The following is a 25,889-nucleotide window of genomic DNA, read 5'->3' as shown; positions in this document are numbered from 1 at the left end:
GGTTTTTGTTGGTTTCTCACTTATTTTGTGAGGACTGCTAAACTAGTATAAAAGACGGACTCACTACTTTCGTGGGTACGGTAAAGATATATGTTCTGTATGTTTTTCTTTTTTCTCTCAATTCTAAATCTTTGAAAAGTCTTCCCATCATGCCTATTTTCTCGAAAATACATAAGATAGCAACCAAAAGGAGTATTTTGAGAAGGAAATTCCCCTTCCTCCTCGGGATACTCCAGGACACTTCATGTATGCAAAACATGGTGTCGGTGCAATTATTTATTGTGATTTATGGGTGGATTATACTAAAGACCTAGAACACAGATATAGATGGCCTGAAAATGGTACTTTTGACATGGAATGTATTATAAAATTAGAGGAACAGTTGTGGAAGAAAAAGGGAGACCGCCAGTCACAAAGTGACTCTGTGGAATTATGGAGAAAAGAAGCCCATAGGAGGCAACAGAAGGAATTGCATGAAGTTGAAAAGGGTAAGAGAATGTCAGAGCAGGCCAAGAAAGAACAGTTACAAGAAATAGGGAAAGAAGTAGTTAGTGAAAGGAATAAAAGGGAACAATCAACCATTTCTACTGGTTTTTATCTGTATTGCCATCTGCACCTGAAAACCTTAACATTGCACCACTTAAGACACAACCTACCGTCCCATCACCAGAGGATACTTTCGCCAATTTCCTCTTAGATACTCCACCTCCATATGAGGTTCCAGTAATTCAACACCCTCTGCCTCCGCCACCCCTTTTACAACATAACACACCACCTCTCACTCCAGAAGGGGGTGCCGTAGGTCCAGACCCAGGTAAAACAATCCCTGACTGCCCCTATGACCCGACTCCGAGCAACACAGGGGAGGCGGGCCGAATAAGTAAAATACTTCATGACTCCTGGGAAGAAATAGGACATCTACCAGCAATTGACACGTTTCTTCAAGCGGCCTTTGAGTTTCTTCGTACTGGAGAGAACTCACGAGCCATTAACGCTATGACTACAAGAAGATCACACCCTGTAAAAATGCACATGTATAGGTTCCTTCTTTGCTGTTTCATAAAACACATACAAGCAGAGGAAAGAAATGTACCAGTTTCACTTTTTGACTTATTAGATTCCGCATCCAACCACACTAGTCTAGAACTTATAAATTATGCACTAGACAGGTTCACCCGTAAGGTGACCCGTATTCTGCAAAACTTGAAAACAAATGAAGAGAATAAGAAACTTGAGGAGGAAATTACTGAACCTACTGAAAAAGTCCTACCCGTTTGTTCTTCCGCCCCTAATTCACGAACACCCCCGCCTACATTCCTCCAAGGCCACTCTGAACGGTCATCTCCAGATGAGCTATATAAAAAACATCCAATGCATTAGACTACTGGTTAGACCAGGAACCTCCGCTTACACCGGAGGTGGAGGAAATAGCCAGAACTGCAACCCTATGGGTCTCTCAATATAAGATATATGACAATGATCTCATAGCCCAACTTTTTCTAGCATTACCACGCTCACATCAAAGATTAGCAAGTCTCTACATGGTACAATATCTCATCACACTCAATGACACTCATTTTAAGCATGATCCAAGACTCGAAGATTTTCTGTTTGACTGCGCTGATAACATGTTCTTCCACAATAGTTCAGTTTTTCTCAACACATTTATAGATTTTAGACAGAAATACCAGAAAACGACTGAATATAAATCTTTGAATAATAATTGTGGACCAATTAATAGACTTCCTCAAACACGCCAGTTCCCCATGAGAGAGGTCCACCCCAGAGCTGACACGAATGGTGCGCTACAACGCGTTTTTATTTATGTACCCTTGACAAAACTTGAGTTACTAAGGATAAAAGAGATGGTTCCCTCCCACTCAAAGGATCCTGCTGGATTCTTTAAAGAATTAGGAGATGTATTAATGATGGAAACATCTAGGGCCCGATGTAGGTAAAAGGGATTTTCCGATTTCAAAATACCGAGGCGGGCCGAATCGGTATTCTGAAATCGGAAAACGAGATGTAGGAAAAAAACATCGAAAAAATACCGAATCGGTAGGCATCGGTATTGTGATTCGCTACGTACCGAATCGGCACGGACCGAATCGGAAAGTACCGAATCGGCTACCACCGAATCGGAAATTGCCGAATCGGTAAAATCCGATTCGGCAATTACCGAATCGGAGGTCGGAAAACACACCCATGGCCAAAAAGCTCATAGGAATGCATTGAACAATCCGAATCGGAAGAAACCGAATCGGTAAAATCCGATTCGGTAAAATCCGATTCGGTAAAATCCGATACAGCCAATGAGGTGGATCCCCCCTCCCCCACCCAAGCAGGGATGGGCAACCCTGGCAGGTGCAGCTCATTAAGAACTTTCTGGAGAGCCAGCCTGAGCTGAACACTCACAGTGAGCAGCAGTGGGAGCAGGAGGCAGAGAACTGTGGAGAGCAAGATGGCAAACACCAGTGAGAGCCAGAAGGCTGGCCAGAAGAGAAAGCCAAAGTTCAGTAGCATGGAGCTGCAGGTGTTGGTGGAGGAGGTGGTGAGGGTGCACAGGCAGCTCTTCGGGAGGCTGTCCCTCACTGTGCCGGACAGCACTAAGAGGAGGCTCTGGAGTGAGATAGCAGAAAAGGTCAACGCTGTAGGTGTCACCCCCAGGTCCCTTGATGACCTTAAAAAACGCTTTTACGATATCCGCAGCCTGGCCAAACGAAAGATGGCTGAGATCCAGAGGCAAGCAGGACTGACAGGTGGAGGCAGGAACCCGGCGCCACCCCTCACTGAGCTGGAGGAACTGGTGTCTAGCACCATCGAGAGGGAGTGCGTGACAGGAATCGGGACCCTGGACAGCTCAGCCAGAGCTACAGCTACAGGTAAGAAGCATGCGCATCATGACACACCCTACCAGACACATCCCCTTCAGACACAATGCACAGCCAAACCCCAGCCCAGTACTGTAACCAACATACAAGAGAAAAGCATCATGGTATATGTAGTCAGCAGAAGTTAGCAAAATATGGCAGTGCAGATTCACAAGATAGGAAAGAGTGGAACACATTCAAAGGAGATGCAAGGACATGTGCAATGCTTTAATTGTAGTGACTGTAATACATCAGCACTCAATTTACAAATGCTTCTTTATACCTAGGGGCACCATCAGGCGGAGTACCACAAGGTACAGAGGCACCAGCACCAGCACCAACTACCAGTGCGGTGGCAGGGCCTAGCACGAGTCAGGCTGCCGAGGAGGAGGAGGACAACACCATTGGCCTGGGTATTGAGGGAGACCTGGTAATTGACTATGACTTACTTCACTCCCCACAAATGTCAGGCACACCCCCCTTGCTGTTCTCCCCTGAGAACTCTCCGACAAGGGCCCACCCTGCACCTACAACACCTCCTGCCACGATTATGGCTGTGGCTCCAGTAAACTCTATCCAGGGAGCAGGGGGTCAGGCCCCGGCCACCACCACACCCACACCAGTGGCACCACAGCCCACACAGCAGGGCGGCAGCAGCACTACCCGGAGGCGTGCCATTTCCAGCACTGCAGCGCCGGCACCGGAGGGCAGTGTCTTCCAGGGCCTTGAAGGCAGCATGGTGAAAATCCAACGGCAGCAGGCAAAATCCATCATGGCCTGCCAGCGCCAGCTCCGCCAGCACAACCTGCAGATGGGCGAGATGGTGAAAGGTTTCAAGGCTTTTGTAGACACTAACAAGGAGGTTGCTGCAGGTCTTGGCAGGCTGACCACAGCCATAACACAGTTATGCGGAAGACTTGAGGAGCATGAGCTCTCGCGCAGGCGGGTTGCCCGCGTGCAAAACCGCTCCATTAGCCGCCTTGCTGCTGCAACCGCGCAACTGTGTCAGCGCGGTGCCAATATGGAGGCAAGTTTAACCCAAAACACCGCCGAGGTCACCAGGGGAATGGTCCGCATCACTACGGCCATGGAGGCTATGATAATCTCCAACACTGCCGCCAATCCAGCCCTGGACCTGGGGGATGCTGGGGACAGCAGCAGCCGCAGCAGCCCGGCCAGCGCTGCGTCGGAGCCGCGCAGGAGCACCAGGCGCTCCGCAGAAGCCGCAGGACATTCGGAAGGGGGTGAGGCACACCCCAGTGGGGCTGCCAAGCGCTCCAAGAAGTAGGCCTGCCAGGGCGGGTGAGGCAACCCGGACCTTAGACATTTGTTTTCTTTACTTTTACATTTTATTTTGTTGCACATCAGTGCAGTAACGGTGTTGCAACATTATTAAATTTTGCTTTTCCCCACAACCATTTACCTGTCTGTGCATCTGTACTCACTCAGAAATAGTTTTCTGTAATCTCCTCACGTCTGTATCTGCCATCACTTGGCGTAGACACCCCAGCAGGCTGTGTTAGTGGCACAGCATCGTCGTCGTCATGGTCCTCGTAGTCAGACAACTCCACCTCAGTGCCCTTCTTCACCGCAAGGTTGTGTAACATTGCACAGACAGCTATGATCTTGCAGCAGGTGATGGGGGTATACTGCCTTGCACCTCCACTCTTGTGCAGGCATCTGAATCTACTTTTCCAGATGCCAAAGGTCCGTTCAACGACATTCCTTGTGCTTTTGTGGGCCCGGTTATACCTCCTTTGGCTGGGTGTGGAGGGGTTGAGGTAGGGGGTGAGTATGAAAGAGCGGAGGGCATATGCACTGTCGCCTGGAAGGAAAAGGGGTAACATTACTCACATGCATACATGTATTACACCTAGCTACTTTGTGTTATGGGGGTCTGATGATGTGTCTCACCTAGGAGGTATCCTTCACCGAATTCGCCAGCCATCAGTCGTGCATAGATGCTGCTCTGTTGAAAAATGTAGGAGTCGTGGGTACTCCCTGGGAATTTTGCTACCAGGTCTGTGATGGTGCACTTCGCATTGCAGATCACCTGCACGTTGATGGTGTGCGTAGACTTCCGATTGCGGTATATGTATTCTGTGTCAGCTGGGGGGCAAATCGGAATGTGCGTGCCATCTATGCAGCCAATGATTTGGGGAAATTGTGCCATCTGGTAGAAGTCAGCTTTAGTTTGTAGCAGTTCTGCGTGGGTTGCAGGGAAAGAGATGTATTGGTCCATCCTGTGTATCATGGCGTCAAGGAATGTGTGGAAGAACCTTGACAGGCTGCTCTGGGTCACCCCTCCTACCGCTGCAACTCCACTTTGATAGCTGCCAGACGCAAGCAGGTGTAGGCTGCATAGCACCTGGACGTGTGCTGGGATGGCGTGTGCCCTTGGGGTGGGGTGGTCCAACAATGGTTTGAGGTCCCTGATGAGCTCAAGAATGGTGTCAGAGTCCAGCCTGTATCTCTGTAGGATCTCTGCCTCTGTGAGCATGAACAGGGTTATCCTCTGTCTGTAGACCTGTTCCTCTCTTTGCCATTCCCTCTGTCCTTCCTGCTGTAGCCGTAGCCGCCTCGCAATGACATAAAAAGCTGCCATCCTGCAAGTTGCAATGCATTTTGGGTCTGTTTTTATGGGTTGGAGTTGGTTACCACCTGATTGTAATCCATGGTAAATACCGAGTGAATACTACCGATTTTGAGCCGAAATCGGTGTTTCTGTGCTTCCCTACATCTCCCCATCTGTCCGAATCGGGGACTTTCCCGATCGGTGATTCTACTGAATCGGTAGGTTCTCCGATTCGGCTTATGTCCGATTCGGTGTCATTACCGAATCGGTACATGGACCGAATCGGATAATTTCCGATTCGGTGTCACTACCGATTCGGTACATGGACCGAATCGGATATTTTCCGAATCGGTGTCACTACCGATTCGGTACATGGACCGAATCGGATATTTTCCGAATCGGTGTTACTACCGATTCGGAACATGGACCGATTCGGTATTTCAATCCGATTCGGTGTGTTACCGATTCGTTACATTTCCGATTTTCGGTATGTACGTATCGGATTAATTTCTATTCGGTCGTCATTCCGATTCGGTTTTTGGACCGATTTGGACGTTTTTCTTTGCCCCACATCTCGATGGCAGTATACCGACCGGTAAGGGCCAAAAATCGGTATTTTCGGCCGTTACCGATCGGTAACGGCCTACCTACATCGGGCCCATAGTCTTTCTGATATCACAGCAATTCTGAAATTATTGTTGCCATCGGGTATATATGAAAAACTAAGAGAAAAAGATTGGGAAGTAGCAGGTGAACACATTAGATGGACCGAACTTCAGAATGGCGAAAATACTAGAGTAGCAGGTCAAGGTATAGGAGACAGACTAAAAGCACTTCCTGGCACTATTTTAAAGGTGCTACCACAGTTACTGACAGTGAAAAAGGAGGACTGGGATACCATTTCCTCCTGCAAACAGAAACATGGTGAAGTCATAGGAGATTATTACACCAGACTTGAAAAATGTTTTGCGGTAAATAGCGGCCTTACACCGACAAGCGAAGCTTACCCGCATCTGCTTGTTTCCAAATTAGTAGACAACGCCTTGCCAGCTATTAAGGAAAGAGTACTAAAAGTAGAAAGTACCTGGCAAGCACATACACCACCACAGGTGTTACAAATGCTACAATATCACCAAAATCGCATTAGGGATGAAGAAGAAAATGATAAGAAACGCATGAAAGACACAAAGATGAAAGCATTAGTAGCCCAAACTGCACCCCAGCGCCAACAGACACCAGGTAGCCAGACAAACGGGAAGAGCACTTGTAATTATTGCAAAAAGACGGGACACTTCGTTAAAGACTGCCCTGTCTTAAAGCACAATTTGGCTACTGGTAATACACAGCCTCGTCCATATCAGCCAAAACAGATTGTTTCCCAAGGCAGTTCAACACCTTCAGTTCTACAGACAACACAAATGGCCCAAATGAACATTATAGACAGTGACTACACTGAATACTACCCAGATTTTTCATGATGTTGCCCAGGGAGAGAAGATGACAAACTGCCCCTAATCCCCATCCCAGTAGATCAGAAAGGCCCATTTATAGAGGTCCGACTTCTTGGGGAGGATAGAAAGTTTCTACTAGACACTGGGGCCAGTAAAACAACAATAAGCCATCAAGAGGTCCCAGAGGCTCCTCTCTCGGGTTCAAAAAGTATTTTTCTGGGTTTCTCCGGACAATCTGTGAGAAACGCCACGTCAAAACCACTGTCCTTGCAGGTTGGTCCCCTCACGACAACTACAGATCTTATATTGACAAAATCATGTCCAGAAAATTTGCTTGGTATAAAAACATTGAAAGAATTAGGAGCTGTTATTGTTTGCTCACCTAAAGATGTCAGATTATTTCTAGGAGATTTTAAGGGCCACTACACAAGTAGAGAATTAGACGAGCATTTGAAAGATTTGCCACACACCCTTTGGGCCACTGATTCCACCACAGTAGGATGTATGGAAATAACACCTCACAAGGTTACACAGAAAGAGGGAGCCCAACTACCACGTATAAGACAATACAAAATTCCACCTCAAGCTGAACAAGCATTAATGTTAATTATTCAGGACCTAATACAGTCAGATGTGATTAAAGAAACAACTTCGAACATTTGCAATTCCCCTGTTTTACCAGTTCATAAAAAAGTGGAACCAGGAACACCACCTGTCTACAGACTAGTGGTGGATTTGAGAGAGCTCAATAAATGTGTCATCCCACAACACCCTGTGGTCCCAGACATCTCCACTTTACTCACAGCCATAGATGCAGAAGCAACGCATTTTTCCGTCATTGACTTAAAAAACGCATTCTTCAGTATACCCATTCACCAAGACAGTCAATACCTTTTCGGCTTCTCCTTACAAGGACGAAGTTTCCAATTCACAAGAGCTCCTCAAGGTTTCACCGAAAGTCCAAGTGTATATAGCCAAGCGCTGAAAAGACAATTGGATACTATTCAAATGCCCACGGATACAGCCATACTACAATATGTTGATGATATCCTCATTACGGTCAGATCTGACGCAGCATGTTCTGAAGCATCACTACTAGAACTAGAATTCCTAGCTGCAAATGGCCATAAAGTTTCCCCTGGTAAGCTCCAATTTTGTTTACAGCAAGTGGCATACTTAGGGCACTTGCTGTCAAAGGAGGGTAGGCAGCTTACACAGGAACGCATCCAGCTCATACAACAAATACCACAACCAACAACACAAAAACAAGTTTGAGCTTTTGTTGGTCTCACCTCATATTGTAGACAGTGGATCCCGCAATTTGCACTAATTTCTAAACCATTAGTGCAGCTGACAACACTCGAAGCTGGCGCTACTCCACAATTACCCTGGACAGATGAACACATGCAAGCTTTTCAGTCTCTTAAAAAGGCTATGTGTCAAGCCCCAGTGTTAGCAACACCTGATTACATCAAAGATTTTACCTTGTTTGTAACAGAAAACTCAGGTACAGCACTGTGATCGTGGGGGTGTTGCGGGCCGGAAAATCAGGCAAGGAGGCCGGATATAGTGGGCTATAGTTGGGATTTATTTGTACGAAAGTCAAAATAGACAGGATGACAAAGGCAGTCCGGTAAGACGGGGTGGTTCTTCCTGGTCGACGGTCTTCTGTTGCCGGCTCTCGGGATGGTCTTCGTCTCCGTTGCTGGGGAGGTACCTCGGAGGGCAATAAGAGAGCGAAGGGACCGTTAGACCGAACTGGGTCACAATCGTATGATGACGCCGACACCGGGATGTGCGAGGGAAGAAAAGAAGGACTAGTGAGGTAGGGTTCTATGGGGAAGAGGAACTTTACGGAAAGCGGGGAAGTAGGTCAGAGAAAAGAGTGTTAGGGTGACGGTGGCGGGAAGAGGGGCGTTTGCAAGGTGAAGTGCTTTACAGTAATCACAGTGCAGTTATCGTGCTATACGTGACTAAAGGGGAGAGGACTATACAATATATACACTGAGCACCTAGCGTGCTCACGGGAGGGTTTACGCTACTCACGCGGTCCGCCGTAGCTCTCCAGTTGAGCTACGGCCGCTCTTCAGCCACCTCCTCAAGGGCTCCACCAGTCCTCCGACCACTCGTCTACTTCGGCTTGCTCTTCCTCTCGCTCTCCAACACCAGTCTGAGTATCCTGCCACAATGCTCCGACCTCGTCCTCACAGTGGCGTTCGCTTTTCACTGGTGCTGTCGCTGCCTCGGAGGTGGGACTTCCGAGTTCATGGTGACGTACTTCCGGTGCCTGCGGCCCGGTGATAGGTTCCTGGAACAGAGAGAGGGGCGGGGCACTGTGGGTCATGCTGTTCGTTCTGACACTGTTACGGACCCGACGGGGTTGTCTAAAAGTGCGTGAGGGGGAAGTCCTTGACAACGGTAAGGTTTCAGGGGGGCACAGTCCAGGTGGGGGTGAAACAGGGACCGGGTCACATTCCCTTCCCCTAGCTGTCTTTCTTGTACCGGTGGAAGAACTGGGGTACCGGGACAAAAAGTCTGCGTTGCTTTGTTCAGATCCTTTTCGGTGGCGTGTCTGAAACCGAAAGGGTTGGAGAGATAGGAACCATCGGAGGACCCGGTCATTATGTCCCTTGTTCCGGGCCATCCATTCCAAGGGGGCATGGTCGGTGTAAATGGTAAAGTCCCTACCCTCTAGGTAGTATCTCAGGCTCTCGATAGCCCACTTGATGGCGAGGGCTTCTTTCTCTACAACAGCATAGCTAAGTTCCCTAGGAAAGAGTTTTCGACTGAGATACAGTATTGGCTTTTCGTTTCCTTGTGAGTCGATTTGGGAGAGGACTGCTCCTAAACCCTGATCGGACGCGTCTGTTTGGAGTACAAAAGGCCGGGAATAATCAGGGCTTACAAGGACAGGACTGGAGGTCAGGGCGTCTTTTAGGTCGTTAAATGCCTGCCATACCAGGGGACTGGGGTGGTTTAGAGCTAGCTCGGTGTGGGTAGCTTTTTTTAACAGGTCGGTAAGAGGGGCAGCCCTTTGAGAGAAGTTGGGGACAAATCTCCTATAGTAACCTAGGAGTCCTAGAAATGCCCGGAGATCTTTCTTTGTCCGGGGAAAGGGGAGAGTCGCAATGGCTTTGGTTTTGGACTCCTGGGGACGGATCAGACCCTCACCCAAAAGGAAACCGAGGTACTGGACGGTTTGGGCGGCCAGGGTGGTTTTAGCCGGATTGATGGAAAACCCAAAGGAGCCCAAGGAAGAGACAACCGCATGCAAATGGATGAGGTGTTGTTCCCAGCTGTCGCTATAGATGACTATATCATCCAAGTAGGCCCCTGCATAGGCTGTGTGGGGACGTAGTACCAGATTCATGGCCCGCTGGAAGGTGGCAGGGGCGCCGTGTAACCCAAAGGGCATGACAATGAATTGGAATAAACCCTCTGGGGTAGAGAAAGCGGTCTTCTTCTTATCCTGCTCTCGGAGGGGGATCTGCCAATAACCCTTGCAGAGGTCAAGGGTTGAAATATATTTGGCCTTCCCTATCCTTTCGACCATTTCGTCAACTCGGGGTAGAGGATATGTATCAAATCGGGAGACCTTGTTTACCTCCCGGAAGTCTATACAAAACCGGACAGAGCCGTCGGGTTTCGGTACCAGAACTATAGGGGAGTTCCACTCACTGACCGAGGGTTCGATGATTCCCATCCTTAACATGTCCTCGGTCTCCCTCTTTATAACTGCTCTGCGGGCCTCAGGGACTCGATATGGACGCAGTCTAACCACCTTACCGGGTTCTGTCTCAATCGAGTGTTCGGTGACGGTGGTACGTCCGGGACAAGAAGAAAAAACCTTCATTACAGGGGTCAGTGCTGTTTGGAGGGCTTGGACCTGTACCGGAGTTAAAGCAGGGTCCAGACAGGGGTCGAATGGAAAGGAAAAAGGGGGTCTACTTCCCATTAGAACAGGACGGGGTCCCTCCCACTTTTTTAGATGGTTTACATGATAGATTTGCGACGTGCCTCTTGTGGGATCGAGTTCTATCTCATAAGTTACGGGGGTGACCTGTCGTTGAATGGCATAGGGCCCTTGCCACTGGCCCAAGAGTTTTTGGTCTGAGGAGGGCATCATCAAGAGGACCAGGTCACCCACAGCGAATACCCTGGCCTTGGTACCCTTATCATATTGTTTTTTCTGCGTATTTTGGGCCTTTTCCATGTTCTGTTTCACTATCTCTCTTATCTCAGCTAAATGGGTCTTGAGATTGTTGACGTATTCTGGCAAAGGGCGGGTACGGTCAGGCTCGGCTTCCCAGGCTTCCTGGGCCATATCAAGTAGGGTGCGCAGGGGCCTCCCATACAGCAGTTCATATGAAGAGTAGCCCGTACTGCTCTGGGATTTACATCTTATGGCAAACAGGGCCATAGGCAGGATTTCCTCCCATCTTTTGGCTTCCAGGCCTAACAGTTTTTTCAATGTCTGTTTCAACGTTGCGTTATAACGTTCGACTAGACCATCCGTCTGGGGATGGTATGCTGAAGTTCGGATTTGCTTTATTCCTAGTGTAGAACAGACCTGTTTGAGTAGGGAGGAAACGAAGGGGGTGCCTTGATCAGTGAGGATTTCACGGGGAAAGCCTACTCTGGAAAACAGTGTGATTAGTGCCTTGGCGATGTTCTGTGCTGTGGGTTGGCGTAATGGGAAGGCTTCCGGGAAGCGGGTAGCATAGTCTACTATGACCAGGGCGTACCGGCACCCTGTTCGGGAGGGTAACAGGGGCCCTATTATGTCCATCCCCACCCTAGTGAATGGGACATCAATGAGAGGAAGAGGTTGTAGGGGTACCTTAGGGGGTCGGTATCGGCTGTGTTTCTGGCAGACAACGCATTCGCGACAATAAGTTTTAATGTGTTGATGGACCCCGGGCCAGTAAAACTTATCAAGGACAGCCTGGCTCGTTTTTTCGTCCCCAAAATGACCCCCTAACAGGTGACTGTGTGCCAGAAAGAGGACCTTGTCCTGGAAGGGGCCGGGAATCAACAGTTGGGCGGATTGTAAGGGGTCTCCCTTTCGATATAACAACCCCCGCTTCTTAAAGAAATAAGGACCTACTTGTGTGGGGTCTTCCTGTTCTAAGGCCCTTCCCCAGGCTTCTTGCAGGAGCGGGTCCTCCTGTTGGGCGGCACGGAACTCTTGATCGGTTTGCCAGGGCGAATCATCCACATTCACGGGATAGGCAAAGGAAGGATGTTTCTTCTCCTGTCTTTTCTGGTTCTTTGATTTGTGAGGTTTCGGTTCTTTGCAAGGAGAGGAGGGACCCTGAGGGTAAGGGGCTTCTTTCCACCATTGTGACAGGGAGTCCGTCGTGTCCTGGAGAAGGGTTGGGAGTCCAGGATAGTCGCTACCTAATATAGCTGGTTCGGGCAACGTTGGTACCAGACCAACCGTGAGTTGGGTTCCCGGGTCCCCGGGATGTTGTACCCAGACTTGGGTGGTGGGATATCGTTTGGTATCGCCATGTACACACTGTATTGCCACTGTTCCTGTTGGTGGTCCGTTGGGAAGAACCAGGTCTTGCGGCCGGAGGACGCTTTGTCTGCACCCAGTATCAGCGAGGGCCAGCATCTCCTGTCCTTCAATGGTCACGGGACAATGAAACGGAGGTGGGGTGTCCCTTGGGGTGTTGCAAACATAGTTCCGAACCAGTCCAATTTCCATGGGTACCTCCTTCTGAGGACACATGCGGGCAATGTGGCCAAAGTTCCCGCAATGGTAACACTGGGGTCCGGGATTGGGGGGACGATACAGGACTGGAGAATGTAAGAGAGGAGGAGGTTCAGGTCTTCGAGAGGGCAACGGGCGGGTTGGACGGCTGGCTGTGGGGTTGTGGGGTCGGTGCGGGATTTCCTCCTTACCGCGTTGTAGCTCCTGAGCACGGCCATAGGCACAGGCGATTTCTACTGCAGTTTCCAAAGTCAGCCTAGTATGTTGCCGAACCCATCTCTGAGTGGCGGGGTGCAAAGAGTTCAAAAACTGTTCAAGATAGATTTTCTCCAATATCTCGTCTTTGGTGGAGTTTTCCGGCCTAAGCCACCGGTTGGCAAGGTCCTTGATGCGGAAGGATAGAGCGCGCGGATTTTCTTGCGGCCCTTCTCTAGCTTGTCTAAGCTTCACTCTGTACGTGTCGTCGTCGACCCCCAAGCGCTCTAGAATGCACTTCTTTATGTCGGCATAGGGGTTGTTGCCTTGGATGTTAGCTTGTTGATAGGCCGCCTGTAGGTCTCCAGTGAGGAGGGGACCTAGATATTGGCCCCATCGATCCTCGGCCCAGTTTGCCGCTTGTGCCAGCCTCTCAAAGTTCGTAAAGAAATAGTCCGGGTCTTCCCCCGGGACGTACTTTTGCAAAACAACGGAGGGGAGAGAAGCCATGGCCCGTGGTTGTCCTAAGACGTCCGTCAGTTTGCCCATAGCTTGGTCATGAGCGGTTCCTTGGCCCTTCAAGACGTCATGTAGCTGCCCTCTGTCGTCTTCGGCGGTTTTCAGAAACTTCTCCATAAGTTTCCCCAGTTGTTCTTGGGAGTCGGCCATTCTCTTCATGACGGCCTCCATGCTTCCAGCTGATCCCACTTCTGACACCAAATGTGATCGTGGGGGTGTTGCGGGCCGGAAAATCAGGCAAGGAGGCCGGATATAGTGGGCTATAGTTGGGATTTATTGGTACGAAAGTCAAAATAGACAGGATGACAAAGGCAGTCCGGTAAGACGGGGTGGTTCTTCCTGGTCGACGGTCTTCTGTTGCCGGCTCTCGGGATGGTCTTCGTCTCCGTTGCTGGGGAGGTACCTCGGAGGGCAATAAGAGAGCGAAGGGACCGTTAGACCGAACTGGGTCACAATCGTATGATGACGCCGACACCGGGATGTGCGAGGGAAGAAAAGAAGGACTAGTGAGGTAGGGTTCTATGGGGAAGAGGAACTTTACGGAAAGCGGGGAAGTAGGTCAGAGAAAAGAGTGTTAGGGTGACGGTGGCGGGAAGAGGGGCGTTTGCAAGGTGAAGTGCTTTACAGTAATCACAGTGCAGTTATCGTGCTATACGTGACTAAAGGGGAGAGGACTATACAATATATACACTGAGCACCTAGCGTGCTCACGGGAGGGTTTACGCTACTCACGCGGTCCGCCGTAGCTCTCCAGTTGAGCTACGGCCGCTCTTCAGCCACCTCCTCAAGGGCTCCACCAGTCCTCCGACCACTCGTCTACTTCGGCTTGCTCTTCCTCTCGCTCTCCAACACCAGTCTGAGTATCCTGCCACAATGCTCCGACCTCGTCCTCACAGTGGCGTTCGCTTTTCACTGGTGCTGTCGCTGCCTCGGAGGTGGGACTTCCGAGTTCATGGTGACGTACTTCCGGTGCCTGCGGCCCGGTGATAGGTTCCTGGAACAGAGAGAGGGGCGGGGCACTGTGGGTCATGCTGTTCGTTCTGACACTGTTACGGACCCGACGGGGTTGTCTAAAAGTGCGTGAGGGGGAAGTCCTTGACAACGGTAAGGTTTCAGGGGAGCACAGTCCAGGTGGGGGTGAAACAGGGACCGGGTCACAAGCACTATCAGTCCTGACCCAACTTCAAGCAGACAGACATAGACCATGTGGTTATTTTTCAAGTACATTAGATCCAGTAGCACAAGCATTGCCTGCATGTCTAAAATCAGTAGCAGCTACTGCACAAGCTATTAGACAAAGCAATGCTATTGTATTGGGACATCATCTTCTCCTACCTGGCCGCCAAGACCTGGAACTCCCGACCGACCGACCTGCGCCTGACCCAAGACCACCTCGCCTTCAGGAAGAAGCTCAAGACCTGGCTGTTCGGGTAGCGGCAGCACCCCCCCCCCCCCTGCCCCCCTAGCACCTTGAGACCCTCCGGGTAAGTGGAGTGCTCTATAAATGCCTATGATTGATTGATTGATCTGATAGTCCAGGTCCCACACGCTGTAGAACTTCTGCTAAATAGAACGCAAACACAGCATCTGACAATAGCCAGACTCACCGGATATGAGATGACGCTTTTTCAGCCACATATTGAGATTAGACGATGCAACATTTTAAACCCAGCAACACTGTTGCCACTGACCTCTTCTACTGAACAACTTCACGATTGTATTGACATAATTGATTTAGTAACCAAACCCAGACCAGATTTACAAGATACTCCCCTTTCTAAGGAAGAAATGACACTTTTTGCTGATGGTTCTTGCATGAGACTCCCCACTGGAGAACTAGCAGCAGCCTATGCCGTCACAAATGGTACAAACACCTTGGAAGCACACAAGATAGAGATACTGTCTGCACAAGCAGCCGAACTCATTGCACTAACACGAGCATGTCACTTATCAAAAGGAAAATCAGTTAACATTTACACTGATTCACAGTACGCTTTCGGGGTTGTACACAACTTTGGCACATTGTGGAAAGAGAGAGGATTCCTCACATCACATGGGTCTAAAATACAGCATGCTACACTCATCACTGCCCTCCTAGAGGCCAGTCAGTTACCAGCGAAAAGTTGCAGTATTAAAGTGTAAAGCACACACAAAAGGAACCGATGAAATATCAAAAGGAAATGATTCCGCAGACAGTGCAGCCAAATTAGCAGCAAACACAGAATTGAATATACAACACCGCCAATACGCAATACGAGACCCCTTTTCTGACATCCAGGATGTCCAAAGTCACACCACACCACAGTAACTGCTAGAATGGAAGGAAAAAGGAGGGGTCCTTACAGATCAGGGTTGGATGACAGCTGAAAGAGCTGTATGGTTTCTGCCAGATGCTATGGTACAGGTTATAATAAACACCATACATGGACCAGCACATCTGGGAGAAAAAGCAATGTTAGACAGCATACAGAACATATGCACAACAAACATTTAAGAGCTGAAGCCAAACAAAAAGTCAAAACATGCATGATTTGTAATCAGTTCAACCCAGGTAAAGGCACAAAGGTGGAGCAGGGTGGATTCCAACCCCCTGATCATCCATTTGAAGTTCTCCAAATGGACTATATCCAGATGGAGAGATGTAGAGGTCAAAAGTATGTGCTAGTTGTAGTATGTGCTCTGACCAGATGGACAGAAGCCTATCCCGTCCCAGATTACACTGCAACGACAACTGCTAAGCAACTAGTAAGATAATATTTCCCGAGATATGGGTTGCTCCGCGTTATCTACTCAGACAACGGCCAGCCCTTCTCCTCTGAACTCATGAAGCAAGTGTCTCTTCTGTTAGGGTACACTTGGAAATTTCACCGTGTAAGACATCCTCAAGCAGCAGGTCTAGTAGAGAGACACAACCAGACTTTGAAGACAAAATTGGCCAAGATATGTACAGACAAAGGCGTGGACTGGATGGTAGCCTTACCGGTTGCCCTTTTCTACATGCGTATGGTAGCACATTCCAGAACTGGTCTATCTCCGTATGAGGTGGTCTTTGGCAGACCACCAAATATGTGGGGTACGCCAATGCCTAAAAGAATTACTGATGTAGACAGCAGAATATTGACTGATTACCTGGCTTCCTTGATGTCTGCACTCCAATCTTGTCGTTCACAGGTCGCTGCAGCCTTCCCTGACAAAACCGCCCCTGGAGAACACACCATCCGACCCGGCGACTGGGTGATGATAAGAAACTTCGACAGGACCAGTCCTCTTCAGCCCAGGTGGAAGACTCCGAAGCTCGCGCTCCTAACCACGTGGACGGTCGAAGGCAGGAAGGGCTGGCTACACGCGAGCCACTGCCGGAAATATTTTGGACAAAGAGACACTGTTGCCGGCGACGCTGCCAACCCTAGTGACATTGCAACAGAACAATCTTTTGTGCCCTTGGAACTGACTCCACAACAAGAATATAAATCAAAGTTGAGGTCTGCCATCCGGACTCTGGCTAATTAAGGTCCAGTGGTGAAGCGGTTGGAGCATGGGGATGGATTTAAACACCTTGACTATGTGGGAAAAAGATAGAATGAAACGCAGAAACAAGAACTTTAAGAAATTGCGTAGTGGTTCTATCATATGATATTGTTTTTCTTCATAACCATTATGACGTGTCTTGGTTGGATCCTTCACACTGTTTTTCCTCCAACACCACACACCTTTCATACACCCAACAGCACTCAGGAACACACATATCATGACCTACCCCCTCATGAACAAGCCCATAGACTAGCCTTGCAAAACAATACCTTTATACAGATGTTACACTACACTAATCAGGCCAGCAATAGCACATATTGCTGGATATGTGGCCACCTCCCACCTCATCAGAAAAAGGGAGGGATGCCTCTTTTCCCCTTTCCATTTTCCTATAATGGGACTTGTGAAGCCTGGTTTGCCCTAATAACAGCTGACGATACTACCCCACCTCCTGCCCTGACAGAAATAATTCATGCAAGAATGGGTGGCCTTGGGGGGACTTAACCCCTTCCATGCTCATGACAGGGTCAGCACGTCATGAGGCACAGTGGAGCTGTGCTTATGACGAGCTGACCTTGTCATGAACAATGGGGATCTAGATCCTTCAGCACAGGAGGGGAAAACCCTTAGCAGCCAAGGTGTTAAACAAGGTACTTAATGCTGCCTGTTATCCAAATAAGGATGGAAATCCCAGGCGACATGTACAGTCCTAGAAAGTGAAGAATACAAGCAAGGGAACATGACCATGTCCTAGAAGATGTTAAATACCAAACCTAAAAAGAATGCTGGTCCTTCTTCCATCTCGGTCTCACCAGTAAAAGGACACCTGTGCATCCAGAAAAATGGCTCTGTTCCATTAGCGGTACAAAAAGGGGTGGTGATGGACGGAGCATCTGAATCAATCAAACACTCACACCCAGTCAAAAGATCTGGGTTTAATCCATCACCGTTCTTTAGCCCACTCTGCCACCCCAGTTCAGACATGGCTATATGCAAATCAGTCTGACCCTGTGCCTCATGGGAACAGTCCAGCCCGAACTGCCAAGCCATGTCTTCCCTGGTCCATTAGGGCACAGTGACTGTCATACCACTATAAGTTTTGAAGACAGAGGAAAGTCCTCATTTCTAGCATCTCGCTATACTTATTTCGTCTGTGGCCAAACGGCCTATGTGCAGCTGCCCTTGAACTGGGGGGGGGAACTTGCTATATAGCATTCCTGTTACCCCCTGTCTTTGTGGCCCCATCCACTTACCACCGAGACCTCCTGGTGCCCCATGTCAGACATGAAAGAACGATCGATACCTCCTGGGTTGACCAAACAGAAACCTCATGGGAACAGTATACAGATTTTAACAAAGGGTTCTTCTTCTTTGTTGGCCCTGTACAGAACAGTAAGCTTATACGCAGGTTGACAAGGACCTTAGAGGCTGTTGTAAACCAGACGGCGTCTGCCCTGGGGAGCTTAACCCAGGAGCAGTCCGCCATACGATTGGTTACTCTCCAAAATCGCCTTGTCCTCGACATCATCCTGGCTGACAGAGGCGGAGCCTGTAAAATTATAGGCTCTAACTGCTGTATATCTATTCCTGATAATTCCCCATCTGTATACACAGCCATAACAAAATTACACAAGATAGCCGTAAGTTTACATCAAGAACCTGGCACTTGGACGTGGTCTGATTGGTTCTGGAAGATAATATCGTCCTGGGGATGGCAACTGCTATCAGCAGCAGGTATAATATTCCTGATAATAACTGGATGCTGCCTTTGCATCCAATGTGGTCCTGCCCTGTGCGGTCTATGCGCTGCAAACTGCATTCCTAAACCACTTGTCCAGCAGAGAGAAAGGGAAAGAATTATGCTACAAGAATGTATAGATGATCTCATGCAAATTGAGATATAATGTAGGTACACTCTGGGGCAAGGAGGGAATGTGGAAATAAAATTGACAATTGTGTCCCATCATTTCCCTGTTTCTGCCTGACAGCCCTTTTTTCATTCAGACAAGCACCCATTTTGTGTGACATCCATTTTGTCTTCAGACCCACAAGCAAGACACCCTGCCTCAGGCAACCCCATTCATTTACCACACATTTCTGTGGTTCTGTCAATTCTGGGAACCAGCAGCAGATAGTTCCTGTTTTCTTAACTGTAAGACACCCTGCACCTGGCATCTTAGTTCATTGACCACCCCTTCCTGTGCTTCAGCCAATTCCCAGAACCAGCAGACAGTTCCTGTCTTAAGATGTGGTAAATATAATTTACCGTACTATTTTTCCGTATAATTTCTGACAGGTAAAAGAATAGCTCAATCAAATGAGAGGCAGAGTCCGTGGTATCTGAGTCATACGGGCTTTAATCGGGATGGCTCGAGCCATGGAAATCAGTTCCATCAATACAAGGGTTCGGGGGGAATATGCAATGATGGCAAAAAGATGTCAACGATTTATTAACAGTACATGACATATATAGTAAAACTGTACAATGGTGATGGATACAGTAGGCGTGACAAGTGAAAAGAATAAGATAAGAACACATGTGCGTAGCAAAAAGGCGTGTACAAGGGTGTGCACGGAGGCGTGTGCTGGAAACGTCACAGAAAGTGTCATAAGTGGGTGGGTGCGTATAGGATTCTGCAGAGTCAGCTGAAACTTTTCACCTGGGTGCGCGCGCAACTGGTATGACGTGTGTTTGACGTGGAACTAAGGAAAGCTGGGGGCTTTGACTTTAGCTTTAGCACTAGTAGAGGAGACAGAAGTCTGGCATGTCAGATCGACCTGTTCCTATAACATATCTGATATCTTGTGTTTGGAGGATGTTTAATCTGAAGTGAAAGGTCTCTCGGGCAGGGGCTATTCTATACTGAATGCATATGTGTCTAAGTGCAATGCACGGGGCCATGGGCCTACCATGGTAACGGGAGCAATGAATTACATGAAGGAGACAGGAAGGCTTGGCCCTTTGCTCTGCAGCCGGGAATATGTTTACCTATATCACTAGACTGGAATGTGTTTTCGAGGAGGCTGGCTGATAACTTGAAGGCAAAATACTGTTTTGGCAGGCAGGCCAGGCTGAGCCAGGCACCGCTTCACTTGGCAGGAAGTAAGGCAGAGGTCAGGGATGCATCTCCATGCTGCAGCTTTCAGAGGCAGAGACAGAAGTGGTTGGAGGGCAGAAATCAGGGCCTAGCTCGGCAGAGCCAGGAAAAACGTGAAAGTGCACCATGTAAAGACGTTGGCAAGGCATATTTAGGAACTGAATTATCGATCCATTCATGGTGGATCTGATAGAGGACATGTTAACGTTGGACGCAAATGTATTTGCGTCTTCAGATTCGGTTGCGGAGGGAAGTTACATGTACTTTAAACTCGTACATGGAGACGTTGGGGTACACGTTAGGGGACATACTTGACCATAAAAATTTCAATTACCTCATTCCCTCCTTGTCCCCTACGTGCCCATCAAGATATATCTATTTTCATGAGACCATCTATCTGTTCATATAACATCATCTGTTCTTCTTTCTTTATTCGGGAATGGGAACGTGAACTTGAGCGGGGAATACAAGCTGTGGCGCACAAGCCGCAAATCGCTGTCCCACATTGTAGACATAGACAACAACTGAATACTATGGCCAATATAATTCCTAGGAATGACAGTAGCTTCCATCCCCAGGCTGATATTACACTCCAGAGCCAACCGGACCAAGTCCAGGAGCCTGGATTCTGGTATATCTGATGAGCTATTTCGTGAAGCCTGGTGATAGCCTTGTATACTGATGGCGCGTTATTAGGAATAAACACGCAACAACTGGATCCGATGACTCTACAAGCTCCGCCCCTATCGGCCAGAATGACGTCAAGGACAAGGCGGTTCTGAAGAACAACAAGTCTCATAGCAGACTGCTCCTCTGTTAAGTTACCCAAAGCAGAAGTAGTCTCATTCACTACTGCTTCGAGGATTCTGGTTAATTTGCGTATCAGTTTACTATTTGAGACAGTGCCTAGATAAGGAAAGAATCCTTTATTGAAATCTGTATATTGTTCCCATGTAGTTTCAGTCTGATCAACTATTGGGAGATCTCTCTTGTGTCTAACGAGATCGAGGCGGGAATTCCTGTGATAATCAGATGGGGCTAGAAAAACTGGTGGCAATAGGAATGCAATGAAACAGGTACCATCCCAATCTGGAGGTAAACGTCCATAAGCTGTCTGATCACAAATAAAATAGGAATGTCGGGAAGCTTTGAATGTAGACTTGCCTTTATCACTGAATTCGACCACAGTAGTACAGTCACTATGGCCTAGATGTACTGAACCATTCTTTCTGACGCATAATACACCTTTAGCTGGTAAAACTGATATAGATGGCAAGTCGGGACTAGTCTCGGACTGAACATTTAGAATCATGAGGTTAAGTGTAAAATTGCCTAATCCATACACTTCATTTTCTAGATCGGTCCCTGTTATTTGTGGAAAACCTTCCTCGTTTGGGAAACATGCTTTGTTCATAACTGTGTTCAGGTTTCCCCATATCCAATTGCCTTGGGAAACTCTGGATTCAGTGTCTAAAGAGGATATTAAACTAAACCATGCACCACACGAACCATTATGTGTAAACGGGTAAGGAAAGAGGGGCAGAGCTCCCTTGTAGTTCTGATAGGGAGGGAGTCGGCCACATATCCAACAATTAGTAGCATTGTTGATCTGGTGAGAATGGTGTAACATACGGATGAATGTATTGTTGCGCAGCGCAAGTCGATAAGACAATTCATGTGGAGGCAGGGCACTAAACGTGTGCTCTGCAGTGTCATTAGAAAAAGAATGTGCAATAGGAAAGTACATATGTAACATCTAACTTATGATAATAATCGTAAGACTCAGAAAAAACATAACAAGTAACGTGCAGATGCAACGGCTTCGGAGATTTTTACAATATTTTCGTTTCTTGATCTCCTGTCTATCTCTCTTACTATTGGGGTCTATCTTATACATGTCAGGAACCTGTCTAACTGCTTCACCCGAGGGGGACTTAAACAATTAAACTGTCTGACTTACTAGACCTCAATTTCAATCTGTACTCCTGCTGAGGAGTTTTCTCTAACAGGGGGAGTTTAGTATCAGTGTCTGGAATGCGGCAGTCCTGGGAAACGGTCTTTGGCGGAAGTCCATAAAATTTTTTGACGTGGCTCGAGTGCAGCCACCCTTTCCTGCCTTCGACCTTTACAGCAGTCCTTGTGGTCAACAAAACGATCTTCGGCTCTTTCCAGCGGGGCTCCAGAGGGCTTGCTCGGTCAAAGTTGCGGACCACGACGACATCTCCTGGAACAAGTTCATGCGGTTTCACCTCGGTGTTGTCTGGGAAGGCTGCCGCGACCTGTGAACGACATGATAGTAGTGCAGACATCAAGGAGGCAAGGTAATCTGTCAGCATAGTACTGTCAACATCTGTTATTTTACGTGGCATAGGCGTCCCCCACATATTAGGAGGCCTACCAAAGACCACCTCATACGGGGATAGCCCTGTCCTAGAATGAGCTACCATTCGCATATAAAAGAGGGCAACCGGTAAAGCTACCATCCAATCTACACCTTTCTCTTTACACACTTTGGCAAGACGGGTTTTCAGAGTCTGATTGTGTCTCTCCACGAGACCTGCTGCCTCGGGATGTCGAACACAGTGGAACTTCCATTGATAGCCTAACAGGAGTGAAACCTGCTTCATGAGTTCGGACGAGAATGGCTGACCATTATCTGAATACACGACACAGGGCAAACCGTACCGAGGGAAGAATTCACGAACCAACTGCTTGGCAGTGTTTGGGGCAGTGTAATCTGGGACGGGATATGCTTCTGTCCATCTGGATAGGGCACATACAACTACGAGGACATACTTGAATCCTCGGCATCTGTCCATCTGGATATAATCCATCTGGAGGACTTCAAAAGGATGGTCGGGAGGATGAAATCCACCTCGTTCCACGGGAATACCTTTTCCTGGATTGAACTGACAACAGATCATGCAGGTACGCACTTTCTGTTTTGCTGCTGCTCGTAAATGTTTGTTGAACCAGAGGTTCTGTAAACTGTCTAACATGGCTTTCTCTCCTAAATGTGCTGGACTATGTGCTGTGTTGATGATAACTTGAACCATAGAGTCGGGGAGAAACCATGTGGTCTTTCCCCTCGTCATCCATCCCTGTTCTGTCTGGATCCCTCCTTGGTCAGTCCATTTCTTGATTTCGTCTGGAGTAGCATGTGTCTGTATGTCGATTACATCTTGTGTGGGATCCCTAACAGTCATGCAATGTGTCAGTGAAGTTACGTCAGTCTTTGTCATATCAGTCGTATGGGTATGAGTCAGAGCTGTATGTTTCGCTGTTCGATCTGCCAGGTCGTTACCCTGGGAAATAGTGTCTGTGACTTTGGTATGTGCTTTGCACTTCATGATGGCTATGGCTGTAGGCAAATGTATTGCTTCTAACAGAGCTTGGATGAGGGGACCATGCTGGATCTTGGCTCCGTGAGAGGTCAAGAAACCTCTTTCTTGCCAGAGGACACCGAAGTCGTGTACGACTCCAAATGCATAACGTGAATCTGTGTATATGTTTACTTTAAGGTTCTTGGCTCGTATACAGGCTTGGGTCAGAGCAATGAGCTCTGCTGCTTGAGCTGACAGGGTGTCAATGCGATGTGTTTCTATGACTTCAGTTTCAGTGGTCACTGCATATGCGGCCACTAATTCTCCTGTACTTGTTCTCATACATGAACCATCCACATAAAGTGTCAGGTCTGGATCGGGTAGTGCAACGTCTGTCAAGTCTTGTCTGGGTTTCGTGATTGTGTTAATGACATCCACGCAGTCATGTGGAGTAGGATCTGTTGTGCTTGACGGTAAAAGTGTAGCAGGATTTAGCGTATTGCATCGTCTGATCTCTATGTGTGGTTGAAACAATGTCAATTCATAACCTGTCAGTCGTGCTATAGTCAAGTGCTGAGTCTGTGTTCTGTTTAGGAGAACTTCCACAGAGTGTGGAACCTGTACTGTCAATTGATGTCCCAATACAATGGAATCACTTTGTCTTATTGCTAGAGCTGTTGCTGCAACTGATTTTAAGCACGCAGGCAAGGCCTGGGCTACTGGATCCAATGTACTCGAAAAATAAGCACACGGTCTGTGTTTGTCTGCTTGAACCTGAGTGAGGACCGATAACGCTGTGCCATCGCGTTCTGTGACAAAAAGTGTAAAAGGTTTGCTGTAACATGGTGTTGCTAGAACAGGTGCTTGACATAAGGCTTTCTTTAATTCGTCAAAAGCTTGTGTATGTTCCTGAGTCCAAGGGAGAACAGTCGAAGACGCTGCCTCCTGTGTTGTCAATTGTATGAGTGGTTTAGCTAGAAATGCATATTGGGGAATCCATTGTCTGCAATAAGAAGTGAGACCAATAAAAGCACGTACTTCCTTCTGTGTCTTGGGTTGCGGTAGATGTGCAATTAACTGGATACAACTGGATACGATCAGGTGTCAGCTGCCTACCCCACTTGGACAGCAAGTGCCCAAGGTACACCACTTGCTGGGCACAGAATTGTAGCTTCGAAGGAGACACCTTGTGTCCCTTGTCCGCCAGGAAATACAAGACTGTCAGTGATGCATGTTCACATTCTTGTTCACTACGGGCGGTGATCAATAGATCATCGACGTACTGGAGTAGGGCAGTGTTGGCAGGCATGTGAATACTGTCAAGTTGTCGTTTCAATGCTTGGCTGTAGATGCTGGGGCTTTCTGTGAATCCTTGAGGGGCGCGTGCAAATTTGAAGCTACGGCCATTTAAACAGAAACCGAAAAGGTACTGGCTTTCCGGATCAATGGGGACACTAAAGAAGGCGTTCTTGAGATCGATTACAGTAAAGAACGTCGCCTCCGAATCAATAGCTGTCAATAATGACGAAATGTCTGGGACCACTGGATACTGCGGTACAATACATTTATTTAATTCTCGCAGATCGATCACTAACCGATAGACTGGAGGTGCATTCGGATCTGTGCGTTTAAGAATCGGAATGATAGGGGAATTACAAACATTTGAGTCGGTTTCTACAACCACTCCTTGTGCAATGAGCTCGTCAATGATTTTCAGTAAAGCCACTACAGCATCGGGTGGTAACTTGTATTGTCGGATTCGGGGCAGTACAACTCCTGGCTTGAGTGTGACACGGTATGGTGTAATGTGCATACAACCTACATCAGTTGGGTCTTGTGCCCATAAATGTGCAGGAACATTCTGTAACCTGGGATCAAAATCTCTCAATACATAATGACCCTTAAAATCACGAAGGAACAGCCTTACTCCTTCCGGAGAACAACAAATTACAGCTCCTAGAGCTTTCAGTGTTTTAATACCTAGCAAGTTTTCTGGACATGATTTCGTGAGCAACAAATCTGTAGTACGGGATAATGGACCAACTGCAAGGGGAACTGGTTTCGATACTTCATTAACAATAGGCTTTCCTGAAAATCCAAGGGAAACATTCTGTGAGCCTGAGAGGGGTGCCCCTGGAACCTCGTCATGACTGATGGTAGTTCTGCTTGCCCCTGTGTTAATCAAAAATTTTCTATCCTTTCCTAATACCTCACTATGTACATAAGGACCCTCTTGATCTACAGGAACCTCAATAAGAGGCAAGCCAACCTCCCTCTCTAGGCTGTTTCATGTGTACTGTTGATAATCGGGGTAGTCGGACTGTGCATACTGGTACAACTGCTGTGTGACCTGTTGTATTGCGGCAATGGTCTGAGGCTGTGGTACCGCTACGGTCTGTTGTGGAATCTGCATAGGCTGTATGTTCTGCTGAATATGTTGTTGGACCTGGTCCTGTCTAGGTGGACGCGGTCCCTCTTTAGTTTTACCTGTAGCTATATTGTGTTTCAGAACTGCACAATCGTTTACATAGTGACCTGGCTGTTTACAATAGTTGCATGTCCCTTTAACAGGAGCTGCCGAATTATTGGACTGTGTCGTACCCCTTTT

This window comes from Lissotriton vulgaris, chromosome 8 (assembly GCF_964263255.1).
Source record: "Lissotriton vulgaris chromosome 8, aLisVul1.2, whole genome shotgun sequence".
In the NCBI taxonomy this organism is placed as follows: Eukaryota; Metazoa; Chordata; class Amphibia; order Caudata; family Salamandridae; genus Lissotriton; species Lissotriton vulgaris.
The sequence above is the reverse complement of the archived record's forward strand: the minus strand, read 5'-3'. Positions refer to the sequence as shown.